The sequence below is a fragment of the Lepisma saccharinum genome, chromosome 16, assembly GCF_977018435.1.
Source record: "Lepisma saccharinum chromosome 16, izLepSacc3.1, whole genome shotgun sequence".
In the NCBI taxonomy this organism is placed as follows: Eukaryota; Metazoa; Arthropoda; class Insecta; order Zygentoma; family Lepismatidae; genus Lepisma; species Lepisma saccharinum.
Window position 1 is genome coordinate 17,643,094 of NC_139244.1, and position 27,511 is coordinate 17,670,604.

Genomic DNA, 27,511 nt, shown 5'->3' on the forward strand with positions numbered 1-27,511 from the left:
AGAATCCCGAGCAGGCAAGCGAGAGGCAACTTTTGGAAGCTCTGTTTCTGCTATCCAGGGCCGTGCGCGAAGAGGAGCGTGTGGGGGTCTCCCAGGAAGCGGTGAGTAACTTTTTGAAATTTATTGCCCGTAATTTCCATTCAAGACCATGTGAAGTTTTAGATCATTGTTGTTCGTCTTTGTTTATTTTAGATTTGTATATGGCTGGAATGTTTCGTGATGAGAAATATCACTTTGAAGCATTCTGGAAATATATGGAACTAAATATTGAACGGGATGAAACTAGAGACCGCCGCCGCGAAGAGGATATAGAGAAATTTAGGAACATCGGACAGAATGATGATGATGATGATGATGATGAAAGGAATGGAAATGGTAACAACATGGCAGCAGCAGAGTTGTTTAACTTGGATCGCGACTTTCCAAATTTACCACCCCCACGCTCTGCTGTTGGTGCTGTGGAAAATCGAACACCAGATGCATCAGGATTTGAACCCAGGTCACCAATCTATGACATACCCTCTGACGATGAAATGTTAGAGTGGTTAAAACAGGCTGTTGTGCCACCATCTCCCATTCTGTCCGATGAAGACGATGTTTTAATTGAAGCGATGGAAGTGTACGAAGGTCAATCCAACCAACGGTCGGATGCTAGATCACCTTCTCCACAGCCTGGCCCTTCCAATGTCTGTTTCAAAGTCCCGCAACACGGTTCTGGTGCCCAAACCGAGGGTGGCGAAACAGACAGTGGTAGCTTTGAAATTGTAGGTGAAGAGGCCCACTACTTTCCAAAGTTTTCTACCGAAGGTAGGATAGTAGTGGTAAAGCCGAGGAACTATCGTTTTGATGATCCTCGGGAATATGTCAATTCCCTTTTCCAATTTGTGCTCGAGGAGGTCTTAAGTGGCGTAGTCCCCGAGTCACATGTCGGTCTACAAATTGAGTCGTCCGCCAGCATAATTCAAAGACCTCTTTTCATTCCTATGCGGAGGCTCAAGAATCTCAACACCGAGATTATGTTCAGGCACATTGAAAAAGTTCTCAATTCTAACGAGAACTTTCTTGTAGCCGACAGTCACCTTTAATATTTGTATTGTTGATCCTCAGTTAGGAAAAGGGAGAGCCCGTGCCTTAATAAAGTATGCGCCTTTGAATCAAATATTCGATGGTATGAAACAGCAAAAGTGCTTGTTTAAGATTAAAGAGGAAGATGTATACTGTCTTCCAAGAGCTCTGGTCATAGCAAAGGCGCAGGCAGATAAAGATTTGAATTTACTGAAAAACCTTAAAAACCCAGGCAGAAAAACACAAAACAACAGGGCCCTCGAATTAAGCAGGCTTGCAGGTGTAGAGGTTGATGCGCAAGACGGTTGTACTCTGGAGGATGTGGCGAAATTTCAGACTTACTTTGCTCCAGAGTACCAAATTGTAGTGTACAAACAAAGCGAACACACAAGAACTTTTGAGATTATTTTTCAGGGAAACTATGCTCCAAAACAGTTGTTTATTCTTTTCGAGAGTAAACATTATTCTCCGATCCTGGCTATAAAGTCATTTTTAAATTTTAGATATTATTGTCCAATGTGCTTGGATGGTTACAATTCCAAAGAATCGCACAAGTGTAAGTATAATTGTACTTATTGCGAACAAATTCACGAACCACCCGTCGAAACCACAGAAAACCACTGTAGCGAGTGCAATAGAAATTTTCCTTTGTTGAAATGTTACAATCAACATAAGACTGCTTCTTCGCGTGGGAAATCTGTATGTGAGCAACTGAAACTTTGCACCGATTGTTTTGTTCTGGTAGACAAAAGAAAACGCAAGAATATTCAACACCGATGTGATGAGCATTTTTGCAAAATGTGTTGTGTGCATGTTGGTCCAGAGCACGAATGTTTTGTCCAAAAGGAAAACTTAAAACACATTGAGAGATATCTTTATATTGTATATGATGTGGAGACAATGCTTCAACCTCCCAATGAAAAAGGAGAACGTGAGCATGTTGTCAACATGGTCATAGCGATGCAAAGATGTCATGCTTGTAAGGATTCCGAGGACATTACATTGTGTACAGAATGCAAGCAACGTACCCATGAATTTAATAGTATGGAGGGATTTATTGAATATGTTTTACAGCCGAGAGAGAAGTTTCAGAAAATTATTGTTCTCTCTCACAACGGGTCGAAATTCGACAATATATTTGCGGCTAGGGCATTGCTCGAGAAACAGAAAATAATTCCCTCAATTATAACACAGGGACATCAGATTGTTGAGATGAAAGCTACACCAAAAATTACTTTTAGAGATACTTATTTATTTTTAGGGGTCAAATTATCCAAACTCCCAAAAACCCTAGGCCTGAAAAAATGCATGAAGAAGGGCGAGTTTCCGTATCTCTTTAATACGCCCGACCACAAAGACTATGTAAGTGCGTTTCCGGATCTTGAATATTTTGATCCTGACAGTCGAAACCCCGACGATCGGGAAGAGCTTATTAAATGGCACCAAGAGTGTGTCTCACAAAACAAAGAGTTCGATTTTCAAAAAGAACTGAGGGAATATTGCAAAAACGATGTAGAAATTTTGACAGCCGCAGTTATTAAGTTTTCCAATTTGATTGAAGAGGAAACTAGCGGATTGCAGCCTTTCATTGTAGCCCCCACAATTGCAAGTCTTGCAATTAGAGTTTACAGAACTCATTATTTACAGGAAAACAAAATCGCCATCATACCTCCATATGGCTACAGGGAACGTGACAATCAAAGTATTAAAGCTCTTCGTTGGCTTAGCTATATGGAAAAAGTGTGTGGGCGCAATATTTCTCATAGTGCTAATGGTGGTGAAAAATGGGTCGGGCGTAAGAAGGTTGACGGGTTTGAAAAAGGTACACAAAATTTGTTATCGTTTAATGGCTGCTATTTTCATGCTTGTCCGAAATGTTACAGAGAGCAACGCCATCGTTCCTTGGATGATAGTGGTGATTCCATGGAACGAAGATATGAGTGTACCATGGCCCGCAAAAAGTACTTGGAATTACGCGGGTATACCGTCAACGAGAAATGGGAATGTGATTGGGACAGAGAAGTAAAAGAGAATAAACAAATTCAGCAATTTATCAGAGACAACTGTCTAAATTTAAAAACACCTCTGATCCCAAAAGATTGTTATCGAGGTGGCAGAACTGAAGTTTTCAAATCCCTCCAAGAATGTGACAGCCATGACACTTTTATATCTTATTTGGATGTAACAAGCTTGTACCCATATGTTATGAGTACCAAACCGCTGCCTGTCAAAACCCCCAAGATACATATGGGTCCATTTCCTGATGTGGAAAACACACATGGAATTGTCAAATGCAAAGTTTTGCCTCCAACCAATCTGCATATTCCCATTCTACCACACTCAAGTAATGGGCGGCTTATGTTCGGTTTATGTCGAACCTGCATGGATGAACTGAGTGAAAACGATTGCTCGCATTCTGAGGACCAACGCGCATTGCACGGAACATTCTGCACCCCAGAGCTACATTTGGCATTGCAATTTGGGTATAAAATTATAAAAATTGAGGAATTTTGGGAATTTGAAATTCTAAAACCTGAACGTGGAGTCTCTGAGGGTCTTTTTGAAAAATATGTTAGAAATTTTCTTAGAATAAAACAAGATAATTCAGGTTTTCCGTCTTCGTGTCAAACGGATGCGGAACGCCTAAATTACATTGCGGAATATAAGCGTCATGAACTTATCGAGCTGAGAGAAGACAAAATTCAACATAACCCTGGTTAAAGATTTATTGCAAAATTATTCTTGAATTCTTTGTATGGAAAATTTGGGCAGAGAACAGACTTAGCAAAAAGTGTTATTGTTAAAGACAGTAAAACATTTTTCAGTTACCTTTACTCTACTCAGTTCGAAGTTCAAACGGTTATACCTATCGGGCAGAGTGCACTTTTACTCACATACAAAGATATTCAAAACAAAAACACCCCAAACCAGTTTTCAAACATAATTCTAGCAGCATTTATAACATCCTGGGCTCGTGTAAAATTATGGACGCTGCTAAAGAAAATAGAGCCCGACCGCTTACTGTACACCGACACTGACAGTTTGCTTATGACGGTGGACAGAAATAGTGCAATGTGGTCCCTTCCTTGGCGATCTAACCGACGAAGTTGATGCGGGGTGGGAAATTGTAAGTTTTATAGGACTTGGTCCCAAGAACTATGCCTACAAATTGCGGAATCTTACCAGCGGGGAATTGCGATATGTTTACAAAATTAGGGGGGTCTCACTAAATCACAGAGCAAGATTAATTGTCAATTATGAGCATTTTTATAATTTAGTAAAAGGCACATTGTCTAAGGAAGTCTTGGAGGAACCAAGGAAGATAGCACGACTCGATGGGTTCCGCATAGTAAGTCGCGCCGAGAAAAAAACACATCAAGTTGTGAAAAGTAAGCGACGAAAACTGGACCCGATCGCGGAGAAGGAGTCTTGGATGACTGTGCCGTATGGATATGTGAAACAGTGAGAGAACATACAGGGGGGCGTTTGTGTGTGCGTGTGTGTGCGTGTGTGTGTGTGTGTGTGTGTGTGTGTGTGTTTGAGAGAGAGAGAAAGAGAGAGAGAGAGAGAGAGAGAGAGAGGGGTATTTGATTGGCTTGCATGAACAATTTTTTGGTCGTCAGTTGTATAAAAAGGCAATGATTTTTGTTGTATTTGCTCAGTGGTTAATAATGCTTCCGTTCAATCACCCGTGTACCATTATTATCAGCGGTCCGTCCAGGGCCGGAAAAACACAATTCACACATAAGTTGTTATCAAATTGTAATTCAATGTTCACCCAAAAATTTAACGAACTTATATGGTGCTATGGTGCTGTGATTCCGAAATTAACAAACAGTCAAAACAGTCGGTTCCATCCAGGAATTCCCAATATGGATAGCTTTGAAATTCAAAACAATAGTCTAATTATTCTTGACGACCTCATGGGTGAAACGAACGATGATGTGGCTAATCTCTTTACAAAATACGCTCATCATAAAAGTTTAACTGTTATTTTTATTTTGCAAAATTTGTTCCCAAAAAGTAAGGGAGCAAGAGATACTAGTCTAAATGCACATTATGTTATTTTCTTCAAAAATCCTAGGGATAAATTACAAATTCAATATCTTGCCCGTCAGATTATGCCACATCTTAGCAAATCTGTGGTTCAAGCATTTGAAGATGCTACGCGTGATCCTCACACATATTTACTATTGATATGACGCAATCTACCCCTGATGCCTTGCGAATACGCAAAAATATTTTCCCGGGAGAAACTATGCATGTATATGCTCAACAAAAAGACATGTTCAAAGCCTTTAATATTCAGTTCTAGTAAAAATGCAGAAGTTGAAACATCACTTCCATGTGCTTCGCGCACTTTGTAAATGTAAACCCAAAAAACGTAAAGTTATGCTACAACAGGCATCTGGAGATGTCATACGTACTATCTCTCAAGTTGCTAACAACACTATAAAAGGAAATGTTAAATTATCGGATCGTCAGAAACATAGATTGCGAAGACATAAAAACATCTTGCGTGCTTTACCCCAAAAACGTGTGTCTCTGAAAAAGAAACGTAATCTATTCCTGCGTAAAGGTGCTGGTTTCTTACCTTTCTTGATTGGACCTATTATTAGCGCTATTGCAAGTGCCGTCGCCGGTGGTGGTGGTGGATCATGAGTTCGCAATTAAGGAAACTTATACTTGTACCAGAAGATGTAGTCGGTCAAGTTCAAGCTTCTGTCCAATCAGTACAAAATTTTCAATCACTTCTCGATTCTGAAATGCACCATGTATTATCTAGAAACGATATAAATATTCATGAAAAATGGAAATTGTACCAACAAGCACTGGACAAATATTTAAAATCTGTACCTCATGCACAAAAACCTTTAGAAATACCTATTGTTGAACACGAAGCGGTTGAAACAAAGGAATACCAACCTATAAAAAGCAATCCCGGTACATTACCAATTTCTGAAATTATTGAAACAGTTCCAATAATGCTTTGAAAAAATACAGAGCTATTGCTAAAAAAAGTTTTAAGTTCACACAATATATCTTGGGATACAACGGGCACCGTAACTATGTACGGTAAAATATATATCCCAATTCCAATATTGTAGATTTAGTGAATGATGTGGTTAGGCAACGAAGAAAAAGTCAAAATCCTGTTGGACTTGATCAGTTTGTCAGAATCCTTCGTTCAATGAACATTCCACACCAGTTTCTTGGACCTGCAGCACTATCGAAACTATCACCAAAAAGAAGGGAACCTTTGTCACCATTATCTTTTTTTGAAAAGTGGAAAGAATATAAATATTAGTAGTAAACATGAAATTACATCAACTCTATTATGTGTATACAAATCCAGCTTCATTATCAAATGCGTCTAAATTGTATAAAGCAGCCAAAGAAAAAATTTCCAAAGCTAAAATAAAACATTGGTTACAATCTCAAGATGCTTATACCTTGCATGCTCCTGCATATAAAAAGTTTCCCAGAAAACAATATTATGCTAGTGGTCCTTTCGAAACTGTGCAAATGGATTTAGCCGATATGCAGAATGTTGCAAAATTCAATCGTGGATATAGATATATTTTGTGTGCTATAGACATATTTTCCAGACTAGCATTTTGCATTCTGGTAAAGAACAAAACTGGTCCCGTTATAGCAAAAGCAGTGGAGAAAGCTTTGCACATGTACAAAAATGTTCCGTTAAATTGTCAGACAGATTTCGGCAAAGAGTTTTACAATAAACATGTTAAAACTATATTTAAAAAATACAATGTAAATCACTACAGTGTTTATTCGGAAATGAAAGCTGCGATATGCGAACGGTTTATTTGTACAATAAAAGAAAAAATTTATAAGTATTTTACAGCAAATCATAGTTACAAATATATTTATATTTTGCAAGATTTAGTTCAAAGTTATAATAATTCTAAACATTCAACTATCAAAGTTGCACCAGCACAAGTTAGCGATGAAAATATGAATCAAGTATGGTATACATTATACGGATCAAAGAAAAACTTTCGAAAAAGTTGCAAATTTATGCCGGGCGATTATATGCGAATATCAAAAACAAAAATGAAATTTGAGAAAGGTTATTTAGCAAAATGGTCTCGGGAAATTTTTATTGTAGACAAATGCATAAAATCAAATCCGGTAACATATCACATTAAAGATTGGAACGGTGAAATGGTGAAAGGTATTTTTTACGAACAAGAGTTACAGAAAATTAACGTAAATAAAAATACTGTCCATAGAATCGAGAAAATTTTACGTAGAAAAGGTAATTGGCTCTATGTAAAATGGTTCGGTTACTCAAATATCTTCAATTCTTGGGTTAAAAAGAGTGACACATTGTGTTTATAGTTCATTAGCTTTGTGATGGAGCGTGTGAATGAATTTTATCTCTCGCTCCCGTCTAATGCAAGCTCCGATATTTTCCAAAATAACACCTCGACCTGTTATACAACAAAATTAGCTCACCCTATTGATCTCACTGATTCTAAATGGGTGGTCGGTCTTGCCGAATGTAGTTGTACACGGAGTTTTTATAATGTGCCAACAGATCAACAGATTATTATCAAAGCGGTGCGCGCAGACAACTCGGAAGTTAATCAAGAAAGAGTTGAAATTCCTGCTGGTTTTTATGCATCTATTCAACATATTCTGAATTGTGTTCCAGAAAAAATGAAACAATTTATACATTATAACGAGTACATAAACCGTGTATTTGTTAAAACTGACACGTCCATTCAGCAAATCATGATAGGTGTAACACCTGTTTTAATGTGTATTTTCGGATATGCTCAAAATATACCAAAAACAGAAGAACCTGTGGTGGTTGCGGTGAATCACGAACCCTTATTTTACAAAGAAGCACCTTATGTTTGTAATTTGAATTATTTTCTCCCCCAAGAGATTAATGTTTGCGTAGACATTGTAAAACCTCAACTGCATGGTCATATATTACGAAAAATCGGAATCAATCATTATACCTATGGTCGAAATAAGAACTTTGCATTCGATATACCACGATATATCAAAGTCGAAAAACACTACTTTGACACAATCGAGATAGACTTAAAGGGACATACATGGGAAAATCTACCATTTCGGTTCGGTTCATCGTACATTAAGCTACATTTCAAGCAAACAGGAAAATGATCAGTGAAGGCACAGAAAATGATTTTTACATTACTCTTACTTCGAATGGCTCGCACAAACATTTCCCTCACAACACAACATCACATTTTGTGAATATGGTGGAAAGCGAAATTCGTCTCAAACAGTCTGATTGGAAAATTGCATTAGCCGAAATTCAAATACCCAATACATGTTATAATATTACCGAAGATCAAAATATCATCTGGTATAATTTGCGTCTCGAAGAAAATCTCTATGAGGCCCACAAATTCAAAATTCCGTCTGGGTATTATCACACTGTAGATAGTGTGCTGGAACAAATCAATAAAAAAACAGATCTTTTTCGATTCACATATCGCAAATTAGCAAACAATATACATTGTAGTCACGATTTCCGTGTAGAATCAATTAAATTTTCACCAGTTTTGAGTCTACAGTTGGGATATGAACCGTACACTAACATCACAAAATACATCAATGGATCGCGGAGTCCATACTTGAATATTGGATATCCTCAGCAGGTGTTTGTGTACACCGATATTATACAGTATCAACTGGTTGGAGACAGTAAAGTTCCATTATTGCGTATAGCCAGCATAGAAAATGTTAACTATGGTCGAACATACTCTGTTTGTTTCAATCCCATGCATTATCTACCATTGTCAAAATTTTGTTTCAATACAATAGAAATCCTTTTAAAGGACCATGCAGGTCGAAATTTATCATTTCAATCTGGTACAGTGAACATAACACTTCATTTTCAACGGTCATGAAACATCGACAAACAGGTCGTGGAATACCCTATTTTGCTGGTCCTGTGTACCAACAGGGTCATGGTCTTGGAGGATTTTTTCGCGGTCTTTTTAGATATGCTCTACCTATATTAAAACCTGTTGCTAAAACTGTGGGACGTCAGGTATTGCGTACCGGAATGCAAGTTGCTGGTGACATGTTGGAAAATAAACCTATCAAGGAATCAGTTCGTGTAAGAATAAAACAGGCCAAAGAAAATTTACGTGACAAAGCAGAACAAAAAATTAACCAGTTGTTATCAGGTAATGGAAAAACAAAAAGAAAAAAAACAGTCAAAAGAAAAGCTATAAAAATAGGGCCTCCTTCGCTACAGTCACACTCGGCTAAACGTCGTAGACATAGAAAGGACATATTTGATTGAGCGACCATGTCTAACATTCATCCTTGCAGTCAACCATGTTGCACAAGCGATTTTGATTTGTTTTCAGTTCCTATGACACAAACTGTAATTGAGCATACAGATAATGTAGAGTATCGACCTATATCTACTTTAACTTCAGGGGGACCTATAGAATTTCATATTCTAGGTGAAACTGGTGAATTTATTCATCCTGGATACCTTTATCTTTACGTAAAGTGTAAAATTACAAAATCTGATGGTGAGGATCTTGACGATTCAGACAATGTTGCACCTGTCAATAATTTTTTGCATTCTCTTTTCAATCAAGTTGATATTTCACTTAATGACAAACTGATCACATCGTCTTCAGGTTCATACCCCTACAGAGCATATTTTGAAACTTTATTGAATTTCTCTAATGACGCCAAAAAACACATTTAACATCTTTGCTCTGGTTCAAAGATACACCTGGACAGTTTAACACTCTGGGAAATGGAAATACCGGATATACATCTCGTGCCCAGTTCGCTAAAAACAGTGCTACTTTTGACATGTATGGAAGAATACATGCAGATATTGTAGGACTGGACCGTGTTTTGCCCAATAAAGTGGGAATGCGCGTGAAACTTCATAGAAGTAAAGATTCCTTTTGTTTAATGAATGCTGAAAATTCGTCTTATCTTGTGCATTTAGAAGATGTGACTTTATGGGTTCGGAGAATAACTGTTTCTCCCGATATTGGAATGCAACTCAGTACTAGAATGGAGCGTGAAACAGCTAAATTACCTATCACAAGAGTAGAAACTCTTAGTCACACCATTCCTCAAAATATAACTTCTTATAACATAGATAATCTATTTTTGGGTAATGTTCCAAAAGCTCTTGTTGTTGGCTTTGTTTCGAATGCTGCATACAATGGAAAAAACAACTTGAATCCATTTCATTTTGAACATTTCAACATTAACCGGCTACAGCTACAAGTCGGCTCCAAATTTTATCCCTCCACTCCTCTAACACCAAATTTTTCAAAAAATAACTACATTCAAAGCTACTATACATTGTTTTCTGGAACTGGAATGTATTATTGTAATAGTGGAAATTGTATTGCTAGAAAAGATTATCCTCTAGGCTATACCCTCTTCGCGTTTATTCTTTCGTCTACAAACTCTTTGAATGACAATACATGGGACATGGTACGTGACTCGCCTGTTACTCTCAAAATACAATTTGCAAATTCTTTGACGTCATCTGTCACATGTGTTATTTACGCACAATTTGATTCGCTATTTCAGGTGGACAAAAACAGAAATATATATCCCGACTTTACAAAATAGATTTTAGTATCTTTGTGAGTGTTTGCCGGGATGAGATTTGTTATTCATTTCACTGCCTTCCAGGGCAATCAAGGTGAAATTATAGTCAAGGAACTTGCACTTGTCAATATTGATAACTTTAGTGCGGACTCCTGGATATTTTTACCACCATTTCCGTACGGTGAATTAGAATCGACCTCTACCCAATTAAACAATTATGCATCTCAAAATTCGCATGGTCTTGAATGGAATCATGGGTATATAAAATACAATCAAATAGCCAACATACTGACATCCTACACAGAACATGCTACAGCGTTGTATGCTCATGGCATCGAGCGCTGTACCTTCCTGGGAGACCTTCTACATCGCACCATCATCAATTTAGAAGACTTGCTTTGTCCGAAGGCTTGCCTGCTTGGATTTCCAGCTGAAAATTGTTGTCATCCATCGCATAGATTCGTCGAATTTCGCTGTGCAGCAAAAGAGTGCAAAGTGTATGCCAAGTACATTCGTTGCTACGAACTAAGAGGGTACCAGTTAGGTGTCATCTCACCATATATACCAACGCCTAGTTTGAATAATATTTATTCAGATATACATACAGTTTGTTCCAGTGAAAAAACGCAAGAGCAAAAATATGTGGACTGACGACATAATTTATATTATACTTCAAGATTGTAAAACTGCTGTTCAATTCGTTGGTGTGTATGCTGATAACCAGTTACCGGTATCAGTAAAATTTCCAGCAGGTTTAATTATTAATACAAGCACAAGTGAAAATATTGATGGTCATTGGGTTGATGTGTACATTAACAAAAATGGAATTGGTATATATTTCGACTCCTTTGGAGAACCACCCTCCGAAAATGTAAAACGTTTTCTCAACAGAAATACTTACCATTGGATTTGGAACAATCAACAGATTCAACATTCAGAATCAGTGTTTTGTGGTGTATTTTGTATAATGTTTCTTTACTACTCTACCAATAATTACACAATATTGGATTTTGTTAATTTGTTCAGTAAAACAAACTTTGTAATCAACGACAACATTGTTTTAAATCAACTGAAAATATTGTTATCTTAAAATATCTACATTTTTGTATATATTACTTTGGTGTTATATGTACAATTGTAAATATAAATATAGGAGAATAATAAAAATTATACTTTATATTTTGACTTTATGTTTCATTTCCATATGGTGTAAATATATATACAAAAATAATAAAAATTATATTTCACATATTTGTTTTTGATTTTATACTTTAAAACATTCTTGGAATGAAACAACAAAATTCACAATTAAACTTTATTTTGCATTCATTAATATATACATAAAATTCATTTGCATAAAATTTCAACATATCTGAGATTTGTTATTTCATATTGAACCAAGTAACAAGTCTTTGAACATTTCTAAAAGCACAGCCTGATTGAGAAAATGGTTCGTTTGATGTATGGTAACTACAACATCCACCCTGATACATAACAAGATTTTTTAATGATGGACAGCGCCTTGTATCGAAATCGACAATATTGTCAATATTAAATACATTTTGAATCAACTTTGATTTTTCCAACCCTTTACAGTAAAATATTGTATTTTCCCTCTTTAGCTCACTAAAAAACACCTTCACATGTTTGATATCATAACCTTTCGGTTCTGCAAATAACAAACCATGGTGGTTATATGTTAACCACTTACATTGTTTGTAATCTAAGTCAAACTTTCCAATATCAACAAAAGCATGATATACAATTGTTAAATCTGTTGAGCAAACACAAATTTCACGAATTAGAAAACTATTGTCTTTACTTCTAAAACCTTGCACATCAATTATAAAAGCCATTTTTTTTTCTTTAATGCAACTACTCACAGCAGAAATTGTCCCCGTGATGTATCTCGTTTTGATGTATACACCGAACTAAATTGTGCATCAAATCTCTCTCATCACTTAGAGTCCAAAGTAGTAAATAGGCGTCCGACTCTGTTTCAAGATCGTATTCAATCTCAGGGTGAGTATCCATAAAATGGTAGAAAATGTAATAAAAATTATCCGGCTCCCTAAGATAAGTTTTTAGGTTGGAAATCTTACATGTAAAACAGCGTTCGCATTCGTCAGCACTTTCAGCACTATCACACTCCAAATAATGCTTACTCAAGCACTGGTGAGCCAGTTGATTTGGTGCATTCGTAAAACAACCATCACAAATAACAGCATACTTAGGTACATAAGAATGTAGTCTTTTTAACAGACAATACTTGTCAATGAAGCCAGAAAAGCATCCACAACTTTCGAAAATAATATGTTCGATATCGTCTGTGTCAGCCAGAGCTGAAGCGTTCTGTATGTTCTGACTTGCCATAGTGATATAGTGGACATCTCACATCTTTTATATATATATATACACACTAGGAACTTTCCACATAACTGTCTCTCACAAATAACTTTCCAAGAAGAGAAAATTTTCAGGTCAATAAGCTCCCAACACCGTTACAAGTTGTCACAAATAACCTCCCAACACCATTACAACCTGAACTTTACCAAAAGTTCTCATCACTTGGTCAGTTTAGAAGTGATAACCTCCACACATACATCGCGAAAAAATAGTCCCAACTCACATTTCACTCTTTCACTTAAAAATTCAACACAATTATGAAATATCGGCAGTTCATGTCGCTCTACTTGATCTTTTATATTGGTAATATCCTGACAATTATGATCATTTGAATTATTAGTACAACCATAACAAGTATCCTTAATTGATCCCACACATAATGAAATATAAGACTCGTAATATTCACGTATTTGGGTCTGATATTCACAATACATTTTAGTTATCTTAGATATGCAATCAGACAATCGTAAAAGCTTTGTCCAGGTAGTTAACATCATTGTCATTGGTATTTCCGAATCAAAAATATCCACAAACTGAATAACTTTCTTATTGTACAATTTGCCAAAAGAAAGCATGTATTTTTCACCTAGTAACGCAGGCGACAAAACCAACTCTTCTTCACTAGATAAATAATTAGATATATTTCCCCCCAACTCCATCAGTGTACACCATTCTTCCATACACAACACAATTCCTTGGCTGTTGTGGCGAGCAATACGCACACACACAGAAAAATCGTTCTCCACATCAAATCCAACAGTCGCACTCTTGAATGCAGTTTTACTCAAAGGGTAACATACCTCCAACAGGTATTGCTTCCGTGGTTTCCATGTGGAAGAGGACTGGGCACCATTTTCCTCCATGCTGGTTCCAGAGAGCTGCTTTAGCATATTTAACTGCTGCTGCACATAACTATTCCCTTGAAAATTAAGTTTTCTTTTCACATTCCAAACCTTTCCTCCCTGTAGAGATGCAGGTGCTACAGTTGACGTTGCAATAACTCCTCCCGAACGTGTTGTTGCAGAATTGGACACTACAGATACTTCGGCACCACCAGATCTTTGCACTCTTCTTGACTTGGCAGAACCGCTTTTCTCCATCTTGCTCTTCTCTTTCCTGCTACTTCACGATGAACATACTAACTGTACAGAACATGTGGTACTTTATATACACCAGCCCACATAACTCCCATCAACGTCATAGATTTTTAAATAGCACATAACGGAACATCTTGAGCAGGAAATATCTCTCTCTCTCTCTCTCTCTCTCTCTCTCTCTCTCTCTCTCTCTCTCTCTCTCTCTCTCTCCCATCTTTATCTATCTCTCTATATTCCCCTCTTTTATCGCTCTCTCTCTTTATTCTCTTTCTTTGAGTGGCTGGTGTCAAATCTCTACTCATGATTTTCACGGTAACTTCACAGTCATAAAAGCATTACGATTATGCATTCTGTGACAACATTATAGCACATTTCTACAAAACACGATTAACATCAACGGAACCTGCGTCGTTCTGTTCTTTCAATATGTTCCACAAAAAATAGTGCTGCTGGATTCCACTTAGAATTTAAGTTATCTTAGGCTTCGCACAGTAAAATTGTTGTGGTTAATAATGTCAACTTATAAAATTGTTATATAAGTTATTATTAATGTAACTAACAATATTACTTTAATACACTATAATATTCTTCCGCCTTTTACCAACACTTTCGAATGTTATGTTCGAATCATTTTTCAAAACGAGATCGGTATAAACTTGTTGAATTGGTTGATTATCATCATCTTCGTCTTCTGTTAGCACATTATTTTATCATCTTCGTAAATAGCGATCGAACAAACAAGTTCATCGTGACTATAAGACTACGCGTTGCGGTACTGTTGCATTGTATCATTCGAGAACACTTTTGTGAATCAATCATTACATGAATTTGCTGCATAATTCGTGAAGTGTTGTCACTTCTTAACTGACTGTTCTCCGTAGATAAGTTTCACTGTACGGCAAGTCACCCTTGTTATCGCGCTACCACCGATTTGCCCTTACCCTGGCTGGGTGAAAATATAAACAAGGGCACGCACGTATTCCAAGTAGAAGTGCCTTTATAGTATTATCTACCATTAGTTGTTATGGCCGCTGTAGTATTTCAGTATGCGAATAGAAGTTTGCAATAGGGAACATTCGAAGCTGTACTAAAAACTTTCTTTTTCCTTTATTTACATTGACTTACGCAGAAAGGTCAGGCAGCTAGTCTCGTTTAAGATAACGTTTATCTCGATAATATTTGGCGTGCTTACACATATGAAATAAGATGAGGAAGAAGGTCATTTGATTATGAGTCCTTCAAATTACATAACTTTCGATTACTTTACGACTGGTGGAGTGGTGTGCCCAGACAAGACTTTTAATTGGTTTTAAGCCCACTTTATGCACAAAAAGGCTAAAAGGTCTGGACCTACAGTTTAAAGTGGGATCCGAACCACTATGTGTCCACCGGGTATCAAACCAGGGACCACTCGATTACAAAGCGACGATGCTACCACTGCATCATGGGGGAGCGACGCCTCCCCCCGACATTTTAAAAGAGTAGTTACTATATACATGGGTTATGTACTTTTTAAGGAGACCAGGGTGTGAAATCCTGAGGGGGGGTAGGGAAACAGCCCAACAACAAATTTGTCCTTGGCTGCGGCCCCTGTGACTAAAAAATCATCTTTTTCAGGTATAGACATCGAGAGACTGAGAATGGTAACAGCAATCACCATTCTTGTGATCCTACTAAGTGGGCATGCTGACTCGGCAAGAATACTAGGATCGATCGCCTTTTCTGGAAAGAGCCACAGCAATGTATTTTCCGCCCTCGCAAAGGCATTGGCAGAATGTAGTCACGAGGTGACTGTTGTAACACCATTCCATGTGAAGAAGGACTTCAAGAACTACAAGGAAATAACGTTTCCATTCATGGATGAATTGATGAAGAATACAACAGGGCAGAATGCCTTCTTAAACCCTCATGAGGCAAAAAAGACTAACCTAATGGCAACATTTTCTGGAACGAAGCATCAATGCACTCGTAGGAGTAGGTCTCAACCTCTTAAGGTCTTTGTATCATATACCGACTATGGGGCATTTCGGTGAAGATATGCCTCCCATAGTGGACATTGAGAGAAACATGAGCCTGGTGCTCCTTAACAACCACTTCACCTTAAGCTACCAACGACCATATTTTCGTAACATGGTTGAAGTTGGAGGAACGCATGTGAAGCCAGCAAAAACCCTTCCTGAGGTAAGCTCGTATCATTTTTCTATGCCAATTATTACCGAAGTTTTGGATAAAACGATGCTAATAATAATTTATGTAAGCCATTCTGCAACACATTAAGTACAAAGCCTGCCAAGCAGCTTTTCATCAACTCTCTAATTTTCTAGGCTGAAGCTTGCTACTTTTTCTTGAAAGTAGTTCCCCAATTGTCTTGACGTTGCTGTATTAGTAGCAAAAGTGTGGAGTTCCAAAGCTTTGACAATTTTCTATAAAGGCTACAACACTAACAATTTAGCTATACTGTGACCGAAAATATTTGTTTAAATAATTGTATTATGCAGTTGAAACACACTGTGAAAAGGGGCAAAATTTCATTCCGTAGGTTGTCTCAGTTGTTATATTCTGTAGCCTGTTCGTTACCATGAGGATGATTCCAAATTCAATCTTTAGATGAGGTTCGTGTGATTTGGTTCAAATACAACATTTTAATTAACCTCAAATTACATCAAGCTTTACTTTTTATTGCAGACAAGTTTATAAGTAAATATCAGTGTTGAGAATATTACTTTTAAAAAGAACTGGGTTACAGTTGCCCGGCTTAAAAAGTAAGCATTACCTTTAACGTAAGCAAATTTGCCACATCTATTTTTAGTTTCGAGTAGGAAAAATCAATTCGTGTTCTGCAAAACAAAACTAAAAAAAATGTTGTTTTGCTGCTTTAGCCAACTCATGGCACAGCATCCATTTATCAAACTTCCGAATAACCTGTGATAAGCATGAACACAAAGAAGAAGGATCACAAAAATGTTTTTCAGCCATTGTTCCAAAGCCATGTGTGGAGAATACCAAACAAATTGCTGTTTAAAATGTAACTATAAACATTAAATCATGTCAAAACTTTTTTGTCTGTTACTATTACTATCAGAAACAAATTATGTTATTAGCCAATAAAACTCTTCCAATAAAGCAATAAAGCAAAAGAGTAAGGTTGTCAAAATGACTATGCCTTAGCTTTAGTGTTTCTGATTTTTCCACCTTAGCTCTCTAGGGTTAAACAAAATTCTAAATAAAAAAACATTCAGCTTGCAAGAAATTATTATAGCATAACATTTTATTAGCAAAACATAGTGGTTTCACGTGTATCCAAAATATAGAGAATACTTCAGAATTTTCATTAAAAAAATTAAGTTAGAGTTGTTTTCAGGTGTGTGTGTGTGAGGCAGAAAATTTTCTGTCGAGGTGACAGATCGCCCTCTCTCGCTCCCTTCTGCATGTTCAGCTGTACTGACTGTCATTTAGCATTGAAAGAGAGAACGATTATCATTTGATTTTTCCAAAAATTCCATGTGTCAAATAGGCTTAGCAAGAAGTGGTGGTCTCCAAGCATCTTTACTCCAAAAAATAATTGTTACTTCCAAACACTGGTAAATACAGTGGAACCTTGGTAACTCGAACTTGAGGGGGAAAAGAAAGAATTCGAGGTATCAAGGATTTCGACTTACCAAGGTTCGAGTTATAGAGGTCTAAAGTTTACTGAACCTTCTGAACGTCGGCACTACGTATGCCTATAACGTATGTACCATCATTTTTAAGTTAAGTCAACTGCTTTTTCTTGAAGAATAGGATCGCTAATAGAATGTTGTTTTCTTTTCCTGGCACTGCTTCAACCACTTTAAGACACACTTGTCAGCATCCTCAAAATCGCCACCTTTAGCCCTCTTGCATAATTTTGATGGCCCGCTCCCCTCTTTGTACTTAGCTTTGTTTCTAAGAATTGTTGATGAAGTATTTGGTGAAATTTTAAAATCTTTCGCAATTTCTCTCTTTTTCTTAATGCCTTCGTCAACCGGTTTTAAAAACTTTCGCTTCTCTTCAATACTTTATGTCTTACAGCTTCATTCCACCGACATGCGACATCATAACCTGCAACTTTTATGTATGTTACGTATGTATCAACACTTCTGCAACGCACACTAAGCACATTAACAATGATGGTTACATACACAGCAGGTGGGGGAGTTCAAGTCCCGACACAATTGTTGATCACCGGGCATTGTATGTACGCACCCTACACTTCGGCTTATTGAGGTCCGTGCGACTAGAACTTCGAGTTATAGAGGTGATTAGCATTTAAGTTCCGACTCAAAGAGGTTTGTCATGCTCTACCTTCGAGTTATCGAGATCGAACGGCATCCTGTAAACTGTACAAAAATTCATCTTATCAAGGTTTTATTCGAGTTGTTGAGGTAAAATTAGTATTGAGTGTTATGGACAATTCAAGGGGATTACAAAAAATTCGACTTATTCAGGATTTGAAGTTCTTGGATGAAGCAAAGGATGGGGTTATATACTTCAGCATGAATTCTGCGCTTAGGGGAGACCTGCTACCAGAAGAAATGCATCAAATATTCCTAAACGTTTTTGCTCAGTTGACACAAAGCATTATATGGAAAATCAAATCTAAATTACTGAACATGCCGAAGAATTTGAAAATTGGACCCTGGTTGCCACAATATCAGGAGTACGTATTTACAATATTCCTATGATAGACTGCAACTTGTTACTAATACAGATGATGCACAAAATTATTTTTATGATACACAACAAAAGAGCTTTAACACTTCAGCTGCCACATCTTCAGTAATTTAGTCTTATTTACTTCCTGTAATAAGGACAATAATATGTCAGAAAATTGTATTTTTTCTTTGTCGGACTCTCTGTGATTTATTATGAATTGATGCATGCGAGGCCAACATGACAGCCCGCGGTTCAGGGAATATGCTTATGATTGTTGATATGTTTCATGTGTTCGCACATTCACAGAGGAGATTTATCAACAGTACTATTATTGCAATTGCTTTCATTTCATAAGTGTCATTGTTGACACCACTTACTCCTTTTACTGCTTTCCTGTATTTTTTTTGTTACTCCGCTTTTGTCAATTTGCAAATGAAGAACACAATGATGGCACTAGTTTGTTCAAGGTGCCGAGTTTGATTCAAAAAGTGAATGGAGCCTATCAAACTACTATTCTCTATTATTCTGTAATTTTATTTACAACATTGTACATGATAAACAGAAATATATACATAAAAATGTATCAACATATAGTATTGTATTATTATTAGAAGAAATTGCAAAATTCATATTACTTGTGATAAAAAGTTGAAGCAAACCCAATGAAAAGTATTTAGTGTGCAATAAGTTTATGCTGTAATGTACATTGTAATGTATACTAAATAAATGAGAATAATGTTTAATAAATAAGTGATAAATAAAAGATATGTAAATATGGAAACAAATAAGAAAAAATAGGCAAGGTAAAAAGGTAAAGTTTCCAGTGCCATGAAAACACATTTAAAAGGTGTGTGTGGGGCATATTCTCTTGGCCATTTTGATAGTGATGTGATCAGCTACATGCTTAGGTTGCCTTTACCCCGCAGAGTTGTCCCTATGTACCCATTGATTTGAAGTTTGGTGAGACCATGAACCGCTAATGTAAGGACAAGTTAAGAAAAATTCCGACCTTAGATCACCCACATCGGGAATCGAACCTGGACCTCCCGTGTGGCGGTCAGGCACCATACCAACTTTTTGGGTAAAAGGAATAACGCTAAGTGGTAGTATCTACTGTTTTCAAGTTCACACCTATCAACTTTCTATAAATTCTATGGATTCTAATTCGGACAAAACCTTATCCATATATCAACCAGGATTCGAACCCGGACCCCTGGCATTGTAGTGCACTCTGTTAACCTCCTGGAGGTCATCGCTATCCTAGCACTGGTAGTTTTCATTGTTCTTGGAACTGTCTGCTTGGTATTGCGAACACACTGTGTGTGTGGCAAGAAGGCGGGCACATCAAAATCAAAGCAGAAGAAGTCAAAATCAAAGAGAGAGAGTAGATAGTTTTTATACAACTAGTAAGAGTTTTTTAACTGTGCCATAATGACAAGTGTTTAACATGTTTCTGAAAATTACAAACCTAATATACATTCAATAATCAAAAGATTCTCTTGGGCTATCGATTAGGTAAGTTGAGGAAAAGATTCCAATCTTTCCACAACTCAGCTGGTTGAAAACCTGAGAGAATCTTTTCATAATAATTATTCGCCAGGAAAGCTTCAAGTCTTACTTCTAATATATGCAATGTTTATGAATTAAATGGTGACATAAAAAGTGTTCTAATATTAGTGAAGAAATCGTTCTGAAGATGCAGACAAGTTTTCTGCTTTGCATTCACAGGCACCAAATTTTGGAAGTAAAATGCCCTTAATTTCTAGTCAAGGAAATTTGACTAAAGATTAAGAAAATCAAATATCTGTGTGAAAAACACATGGTCAATAAAGATGACACCAAATTATACATCAAGTAGTTTATAGATAACTCAAATGAACTGATAATACTTACACATTCATATCACTCAATATGATATTGGATAATATCAGTTCAAATTCGACCACAGAAACCAGCTGGTACATTTCTGGATGCTGGGTATAACACAAGGTATGTAAAATGCCAACCAACAGTTTGGAAAACCCAGAATTTAAAAATTTTGTAAAAAAAAGTGTGTACCAAATGTGAATTTCATGATTAAATGTCAGTTTAATTGTTAACAATTTTAAATTGCTACAATATTCAAGTATCAGCAGGAAGGAATTGGTAGTCTCCATATCAGTTCAACTATAAACCAAATCTTCATGTTAGTTAATATTTACACATTACACAATTTTCTTACAAAGTATTTAGAATTATGGATGGGCTCTAAAATAAGAATCATAAAATAATTTATGAAAATATTGAGCATGGAAATTTACATACTTTGCAATGCACAGCATACATAACATGATTTGATTTGGTATTTTAAGTCCACTTTATGCACAGTAAGGCTAATCTGGACTGGACCTACAGTTTAAAGTGGAATCCGAACCACTATGTGCCTCCACCGGGTGTCGAACCCGAGATCCCTTGATTACAAGGCAATGATGCTACCACTGCACCATGGGGGAGGTCCGAGTATAAATAACATGATTTGTATCATTGTTATGAATGTACGTACTTCCATATCTGTCTGAACTTACTGTGCTACACAGGTGGATTTAACAACTTATGTGGTTCTGATCTTTGTTTTAAGTGTGAATGTGGAGCAATTAAACCATGGTGTGTGTGTGTGTATGGGTCTTGCAGCTAAAAATGGTTACTTTTAGAATTGTTATTACTTATAGAGAGATGTTGGATGGAATGTGCAAGGGGTGGTTGATGGATGTAAATAGTGCTTCCAGTTGGTCAGACTTTCCGTTTTTAAAAAACTACTGTTACACGGAAAATGGTGATATACGAGGGCAAATCGAAAAGTCTTTGCCCCTATTTTTTTCAGCCGAAATATTAGTGTCGTTGAGAAACCAAGATATACATTCAATGCAATAGGTTTTTCTTGGCCAGTGTTAACTCTCGGCTGCTCTACGATGCTGTCACTTTGCAAAGATGGCTTTAGTACTAAACACGTCCACATTGTATGAGCAGTGAAGTGTTATTAATTTTCTATGGAGCAAGGGACGAATGTCCTTCGAGATCCATAGGGAAATGCAGCCAACGTATGGGGGGGGGGGGGGCAAGTGTCTCGCTTTGAGAAGTGTGAGGTGGTGGTGGTGGTGGTGGTGTTGTGAATTTGAAAATGGCTGAGAAGTTCTTCATGACAATGAGCGGGTCGCTCCTTGCTCACAACGGAAAACATTGCCCGCACGGATGCAATGGTGAAAGTGGATCAGCATGTGCTTCTGAAAGAAATTTCCAAGAAGTTTGACGACTATGTGAAAAAATAGTGCAAGGTACATAGAACAATTCCGATATTTTGATTTCCCTGCATGTTTATTATTTTGGCTGAAAAAAATTGGGGCAAAGAATTTTCGATTTGTCCTTGTATAAAATCTGCTAGTACAAAAGAGACAAAAATTTCCTCTTAAAATTCCTTGGCATGCTACTACGTAACATTAATACATTATTATTGCTTTAAAAACACTAAATATCTTCATAGAAGCAGTCCTCCGTTTGCAAAATGCTTGCCTAATGCAGTTGTCTCCCACCTCCCAGAGACATTTTCATAGTTTTCAACAACATTGACTATATATAACAGGGTAAATTATTTAAAAATATTGAAACATCCATAAATTATTTCAAATACTTATTATTTTTAATTGCGTTTCTCATTTTTTTTATATTTGACAGGTAAATTACACATTATTGTAACTCAAGATATTTGCAACAAATCCTAATTTTTTATGCAAACTTAATATATTTTATAAAGTTCTGAATACTTCCTGATATTTAAATTAATTTTGTATGAAAAGTAAAAAAGAAAGGAATTTCACTCTAAGTAAACTTGCAAGAAACATCGAAGAAAAAAACTGTACAACAATTGCTTACAAAAAAGAACTCTTTCCAATGTAAGAACAAAAATACCTGTAACTGATATTAACACACACATTACACACTGAATAAAGATTACCTTGAAAGGCAAAATATTTTTTTTTTAAAACTGAATTTAACAACTTGAAACTGTACAGGATTGCACAAAAATGTTATCTGGTAGTAACATATTACGAAATAAACAGATACAAATAGCATATAATTCTCATTTTTACAATTTTTCTATTTTTTTTTTAAAACATTTGAAATATTTCTGTTTGCAAATATTATTTATAAATAAATACATAAATATACATAAAGCCAGTGTTCTTATGCATAAATAGGAAAAAAAAATAGGTATTTTCGGAGTAAACATTTAAGCAGTTTACTTTTACCACTATTATGCACTGCACTATTTTAACATATATATTTATTGTTTTTCTTCCTTCAATGGTTTATGCAACAAGGGCAAGAAATCTGTGTTACACGCTTAAAAATCTTAACTTCCAAACTTATGGGAAAAACATGTCTATGTATTAAAAAATTACACCGGATTTAGATTTGTTGTTAATTCTTATCCTAACTTTCATTTACTTACAATAAGTTCTTGAAAGAGAACTTATAAAAGCAACTATGACTTCTCTCGCCAAGTTTTAACTGCCATTTTTTAAGAAGTCTACCGTTAGCTACTTCAAACTGATTTGATCACAAACACTCAACAAAATGTTTTCACTCTTGTCCGTCACATAATGTATTAAACATAACATTGAACAATTCTGCAATAACAAACTTCTCAGTATAAAAGCGGTACTTTCAACATATTTATATTAATGATAAAGTTAACAGTTAGTAGCTGGTTAAAAGAATTCCTTGATTTTTTCAATTAAAATTTTCTCAAGGTAGGAGATTTTCATCACAACAATTTGCACTAATGCCAAAAATAATGTAATATGATATGTCATAATTTTGTTCTTAAAAACAAGACAATATGTACAAACAGATGAATAACAGCTACAGAAGTAGTTGCTTTTTTTAAATCCAAATTTATATTTTCCATTAAACTGTTGAAGAAAAGGGGTATTTCAAATTTTTAAAACTTACTCAAATGCAATGTGCACATGGAACTTATTATATGCACTCAGCTCGTAACAATGTAACTTATTAAATTTTCAGTAAGAAACTTAAATGAGCTAAATTGTAGCACCAACAATAACAATTCCTTTTTCTTTACTGTCAACTTCACAATGAGTATCAAATACAACAAGTTTACAAGCTTCTTTGTTCAGTCTATTTGACATACTACTGTTTGCATCTAGTGTTCACATTTCTCCTACTTGTTACTAACCTTTCTGATATGTACTCATCTCACTAAAAGCATTGCAAAATCTATAAAATTTCATACAATTTTACACAAAGCACCCACCATTTCAATGACAAGCTGGGGAGGGGGTAATCCATAGAAAATTCAGAATACACATTCACGCATCAAATATTCCTCCATAACTATGCACTTGAAAATGAGTTACTCTTTATCCATACATATCTTTTTAAGAATTAAACTAATGTAAAAAGGTACACTCCTGTTCATATAAAGTCATCATAGGGTCTACATGCCAATTTATCTGAACAAAAGTGTACAAACTTAAGGACAGCCGTATTTTGCTTGCCTCAACGGTAAACAACTTCCATTAGCCAATTACACCAAACACTCATGAAGAAAAGAAAAAAAGTTGATAAGCTCACGTGTGCAAAAAAGAAAATTCGCTAAGTACATACATGGGTTAAAAAATCAAATGGATTATGAGTATTTAATTGTTCAATGTAAAAAAAATACCCAATCAATTCAAATCTTGTGCCATGTTCAAACATGAGGGGAAATTGAAATAATATGCACTGAAGTAACATCTAACATGTGCACTACAGAACAAACACTCACTTTCAAAATCCTCAAAGAGAATAAAAAAACACAGCATACATTAACATAAGATTAAAATTCAAATGTTTCCCCTTTCGTATTATCCTCTTATATTACCTTGGCAATGACAAAAGAAGTGTCTCAATCTTATTCTTATTTTATAGTTTGGCTTTTTGGAATTAAACAGGTTAAAAGCAATAATGTAAATTACTATGTAGCATTCATGGCAACTTTCGGAATCAAACGAAAGAAGGAAAACTTACAAAAAGTCTTACTACTAGAAGAAAAGAGATGCAAGTAAATAATTGTTGTACGTGTGCAATCCACAACAAATGATCAGTTACCATAAAACCCGTGAGAATACTTCAAGTATTTGGCAAGATAGAAGATCCAAATCCATTTAACATTGCACAATTGAAAAAAAATATGGGTAACTGAACTGTTACTCCAATTCTACAACCTAACTAAAAATATGAAAGTTGAGACTTATAAGTAACTTTTTTACAGGTTTTCGTTAACTTCAGAAGCAGGAAACTTGTAAGTTTGGCATGTGGACATGTCATTTACCTGTTAAAAACTGAAAACATTTATGGTAATTTACTAAAGCATTTTTCAGCAGCACCCGCTTTTGGTTTGTAAATTGGCTCTGTACAAAATATGGTCAAGTTTTGCATGTGCATACTCATGTATTTAAATTCTAGCAAGTTCATATTCATGATGTGCCTTAACGTGAATACAGTATTCAACAATTGATTTCATTGTTGGAGAGCTAGACTGCGAGGACTACGACAAACTCTTTCTTATTCGGCCAATTCTCCTTTTTTAACTCATCCTTCTCTTTATACATGTTTTACTGTAGGTTCACCATTTTCACTAATTCCTGTTGACCTGTGTTTGGACGTGGAAACATAGCGGTAATCAAGAATTTTATGTAATCTTAATCTTTATAATGTTATGAAGAGGGCTGTAACACAGACTGGTGCAAAGAAATACAATCCTATTATTGGTGTATCTGAAATAATATTGCAAAGAATTTAAATTTAATTTCTGACATAAATAAATGTTCCTTGTTACTTGCAAAAGTAACTCACATTTATTCAGTCAATTTCAGTGACGGTCAGCATTCACAAAAATGTTAGGAAATTGCGAGACAGAAAATTATGATGATTAATTTTTTGAAGTAACAAGGAATTAATATTACAAGAAAATAATTGTAACCATGTTTGTGCTATGAATATACACTTTAATTTCTATTTCTTTACAGATATGCAAAACTAATAACTGTAATGCCAAAAATGCACAAAGGCATGGTTAATGTTGTGAATACAAGCATTGTTACGCAAGTCAAGAAATATAGCTTGGAAGGAGTAAAGTGGTTAAAGTGAATGGTAAAACTTCACGGATGAAACCAACTATGTATTACCTAAAATAGTATAAGAATAACTCACTTTCACTTGCATAATGTACGTTAATCAAATGGATGAATACAAAAAAAAATTGATCATAATATGCACACATGTATATTTATAGTCTACTGCCAAAAAAAGTGCAACCAGTACAAAGAAATATGTGATAATGGCAAACAAAGCAAGTACACATCTTGCAAAAAATGTCACATATTTTCTTCAAAAACCTTCTCACATGTGATGGAATAAACACAACGTGAAACTCAATTCATAAAGAATTTTATTTATTTAATTTACACTAATCTTTATACTGAATCAGACACCACCATGTAATGTTCTAGACTTTCCCTTTTGCACTCTCTTGTTAAAACAGCGATCAAACTATAAAACTTGAACCTATACACTTTGTGCAATATCTACTCATAATAACTAAAAAAGAAAAATCTTTCAAATTCACCTTGGGAAAACTTGCATTCAACATTCATTTGAGTTCCTACTTCACACTTTCTATTAACATTAAATGCAAGGCTGATTCCTTACCGTGGCTAGATAATTGTGGACAAATTAATTTTAGAAAATCTTCACAAAAGTTCGGTTGTAAAAAAATATGCTTAATTTCTTTTGGCACTAACTTATCACAAAACATGGGGTTTCTCAGTGAATACATATTGAAATTTTTGCAGCAGACGCATGGAGGGTTCTCACAAAACAATGGCTTGCAGAAAAGTGCACAAATAATGGTTATTTACAGAGACTTATGCTGTATTGATTTCAAAAAGGAACTAGGTGCAACACTTTATATTTTTTCTAAAAAAAAAAGGTAATGCTCTGATACAGTGCATCTAAACACAATTTTTTACACATATGTACAAATAACACCTCTGGCCACCTCATTGCATTCCTATATGCATGATTGTAATGCAGAGGGTAGCATCGTGTTTAATGTTCTACAACTATGCACATACATACACACACAAACCCACACACACATTCATTACTCTCACATCATTCAAAGTGAATAAGGACGGGGAAAGCTGCAGTCTACATTTTTTCCCTCAATCACTGAGCCCTGAAAAGAAATTGCATTTCATAAAATTTGCTGCAAATTTACACATCTTTTCAAATTACATCTTTTTCCTCACAACCACAGACATCCAAAATGAAGATGGGGAAAGGAGTGTCATTTCCCTTTGGGAAACTGTCACACAATTGGAGCTACATTATTTCTTATATACTTATGGTTTTTATTGTTAAGAAACATACAAGAATCAATTATAACACCATTAAGCCTTGTTTCCTTGTTAACCAAAAACTCAATATGCTGACCAAGGCAGAAATTTATTTTATTCTAAAACAAACTAAATGTTACATTTCAACCTTCTATAGTTGTTTTCACGTTCAGAAGACACGATGGGCTCTTATGGACAATGCTTTTCTTATGGGAAATACGAGCG

General features: G+C 35.7%; 1 protein-coding gene across 2 annotated transcripts in view; it reads right to left on the reverse strand.

Annotated features, from left to right (window-relative positions):
• Nucleotides 1-22,005: 22,005 nt before the first annotated feature.
• The window catches only part of Klp98A (kinesin-like protein 98A), a 123,812-nt gene continuing 118,306 nt past the window's right edge, over nucleotides 22,006-27,511 (reverse strand). Inside the window, exon 26 of one of the 2 annotated variants that reach the window (XM_083137795.1) lies at nucleotides 22,006-27,126. The gene's annotated coding sequence lies outside the window, so the exon portion shown is untranslated. The remainder of the gene's footprint in view (nucleotides 27,127-27,511) is intronic. The other variant, XM_083137793.1, reaches the window with a different exon arrangement.